This window comes from Saccostrea cucullata, unplaced genomic scaffold (genome assembly GCF_032062105.1).
Source record: "Saccostrea cucullata isolate Sc308-1 unplaced genomic scaffold, CSIRO_AGI_Scuc_v1 ctg3956, whole genome shotgun sequence".
Classification (NCBI taxonomy): Eukaryota; Metazoa; Mollusca; class Bivalvia; order Ostreida; family Ostreidae; genus Saccostrea; species Saccostrea cuccullata.
Window position 1 is genome coordinate 48,875 of NW_026940340.1, and position 3,517 is coordinate 52,391.

The 3,517-nt window shown below is 31.8% G+C and overlaps 1 long non-coding RNA gene across 1 annotated transcript; it reads right to left on the bottom strand.

Moving 5' to 3' along the window:
* Positions 1-1,865, bottom strand: LOC134255144 (uncharacterized). Its single transcript, XR_009989464.1, has 4 exons — positions 1,794-1,865; positions 1,352-1,411; positions 943-1,014; positions 1-123 (listed from the first exon to the last, which is right to left on the bottom strand). It is a non-coding gene; the product is annotated as an uncharacterized LOC134255144 (long non-coding RNA).
* Between the last annotated feature and the right edge of the window lie 1,652 nt (positions 1,866-3,517).

Consider the following 3,517-nt stretch of genomic DNA (forward strand, 5'->3'; position numbering starts at 1 on the left):
AGTTTGCGTGTTTCTATGTTGGTTAATTAACAGTGTATTTCCAAAGGAAGAGCAGACAGTCTGAACTTCATAGAGAATGGATTATAGATGGTTAGGAACAAAACATATCTTCCAGGTTGAGGACTGTATAGAAAATAAAACCATTTTGTTAATATGACAGAGTACTGTGTGAAACAATGCATGTTTAAAAATTGAACAAACATGTACAATGCCAAAAAAGTTCATGAAAATGTTTGTTTTTAATCTCAAAACAAATTGTTTTTAACATTAACTCCAGATGAGAAAAGTTCATCATGTTATCTTTAGATAATAAAAAAAAAAGCACAATTACTGTATTGATATCACAAATAAAATGATTATCAAATTAATTATTTAGACACTAAAAGATTTTTTATTAACAACAGATTCAATTTTGTTTAATATCTGTCAGTACTGCATACAGAAAAATACATCTTTTTTAGCATCATCACAGTACAACATGTAGTCCTTAATTTTTTGAAAAGCTCATTACTAAGAAACAAAAGTGAAAATGAAAATATATGTATGCCATATATCCCACATATTTAGAATCAAAACAAAAAGTAAATAACTTAGGATTAATCTTTTGTAAATTCCTCCTTTTCTCTTATTAGATTCCTAATTAATATCTCTTTGATCACCATTTAGTAAGTCTGAATTCCATGGCCATGGGTAACATACATAATGAATTATGAAATTAAATCATATAATTTATACAAAAGGACTTATTAATATTCTGAAGATCCCTTAATCATGTGTTAATATATTTTAGGTTAAATAAGGGTGTGCTTATATGAATGTAAGTTAGAGACAACAGATCACATAAGTATTACACAGTAATTAAATTAACCATATAATCATGCTTAAATGCAAAGATGACCTTCATAGGAAATTTAAACAATCTAAAAAACAAGACAAACTTACCAGAGATATCCAAATATATGCCCAATAAGTCTATCCATTAAATAATCCAGTGAAATAACATCTCAGCTGATCCTGAAAAAAATCATACAATTCAGTGATACACAATTAACCTCATTTTACAATGTAAGTACAAGCAACAATTTACAGACAAAAGGGACAGAAATGTAAAAGATACCATGTATTTTACCAAAATTTAGTGAACATTTTTCTGATTTAAATTCAATATCATGGAATGACCCATCATAGAAATATTAAATGCACTCTGAGTTACATGCAGGCTAAACAACTGTAAATCACATGAAATGAGGATAAATATAGTATTTACATTCAAAACAGAACTTTACATAATCATGATTAAATGCAAAGATGACCTTCATAGGAAATGTAAACAAAACAAAGACAAACTTACCAGAATTATTCAATTATATGCCCAATTAAATAATCCAGTGAAACAACATCTTAGCTGATCCTGAAAAAAAAAAGCATACAATATTCAGTGATACTCAATTTAACCTCATTTTACAAAGGAAGTAAAGCAACAATTGACAGACAAACAGGACAGAAAAACATGTTTAAATGTAATGCAAAATAATATCTCTTATATATGGATACCTATACTCTAATCAATCATATTAAATGTCATTCGTAAAATGTATTTTTTAAGACAGATTTATTTAGGATCGACTTTTTAAATGATAACATGAATAGCACGCCATACTTTAACCACATGTCAAAACATTCTCTCAAATTACACAGAAATGGGTTATTTAGCATAGCTGACATTAAACATATAGGTGAGCGATAACATAATCACAATCATAAACAATGTGAAACAACTTTAAACGACCTACACTGTGGATTACAAGCCTTTTTCACTGGGGTAAAATCTTGCCGAAAATTCTCCATGGCTGCCCGAAACCCCGAACCCGACTGTATAAAAGATGAAGTCATACAATAACATAACACTGATGTAGTATTTCTTAAAAACTATAAGGGGAGTTTACCAAAAAAAAAAAATTAATAAGAAAAAAAAAAATTTAAAGTTATTTTAAAAAAGTTAAAAGTTAAAAAATTTATAAGTTAATTTTAAAAAAAAAAAGTTTAAAAAATTTAAAAAGAAATTCTAAGTTTTTTAAAAAAGTGACCTGGTGTTATAACTTGACAGACATAACACACACATGTTTTTTTTTTGTATTGTGTGTTATTTGTTATTGTCTTTCAGTAAAAAATTCAGTTCAAACTGGTTAGGCTGGCTAGACTAGGCTGTCTAGACTGTAAATGAAAAAGTGTGACGTCATAATCACATTGTATTTATACAGTGAATGACGTCACAATGCATAGGTAAGTTTTTGCACACGGCACTTTACAGAGGATGCAAACAGGTATATATAAGAAAACACAGGTAAAAGGTATATTTCTTTTGCACACGACCCTCAGTTTTTTGCACACGGCACTTTATAGAGGATGCAAACAGGTAAATATAAGAAAACGTAGGTAAAAGGTATTTTTTTTTTTGCACACGGCACTTACAGTAAAGGTATATAAACCAGAGCTGGACATCGACGATCATTCTTCGTTAGCATTCTGAATTCAACACAGGTAAAATATGACAGAGGAAAATACAAAGGAGACCGTACCAGAAACACAGGATCTTTTAGATGTAGATGACAGGAGAATGATATCGATATGCGATATCTTAAATCAAATGGCTTTTATCATGCAGATAATTCATAATGATATAGGTGATTTTAGAAAAGAAGTGATGGAAAAGATTCGCCAACAAGGAAGGAAGACACACCAGTTAGTGAAAGAAATACAAAAACTGGAGAAAAAGCATCAAGAACCCAAGATTTCAGGGACCCACCAGACCAAACCTTTAGTGAAAAAAGGAGACAAAAAAGAGAAAAAGGAAGAAAACAGAGAGATTCCAGGCCCCAGCACTACTCACAAGAGGAAACTATCCCTGACCACTGATAAGGGACAGACAGAAGAAGAAACAGAAAATGTAAAATTGTCTGTATGTATTTTCATTCTGAATAAAAATTGAATAAAAATTAAAATCTGTGTTAGTTTCACTTTTGTTTCTTGGTAATGAGGTTTTCAAAAAATGAAGCTAGACTGTGAAGCGTGACGTCATAATGATTTGAAGCGTGACGTCATAATCACATTCTTGAAATTTTTTTTGCACACGGCGCACTTGGCTTGCCAAGTATTTACCTGTATAGTCAGCATGCCAAGTAAACATAAAAAAAAAACGTAGTACCTACGTACCAATGTAAACAATGTAAACAACTCCAGTATTTAGGGGAATAGGTTAGGGTTAGTTAGGGGGGGGGTTAGGGTTAGGGGGTTAGGGTAGGTTAGGGTTAGGGTTAGGGTTAGGTTAGGGTTAGGGGGTTAGGGGGTTAGGGTTAGGGGTTAGGGTTAGTTAGGGTTAGTTAGGGCTAGGGGTTAGGGTTAGTTAGGGGGTTAGGGTTAGGGCTAGGGGTTAGGGTTAGTTAGGGGTTAGGGTTAGTTAGGGCTAGTTAGGGTTAGGGTTAGGGTTAGTTAGGGTTAGGGTTAGGGGTTAGGGTTA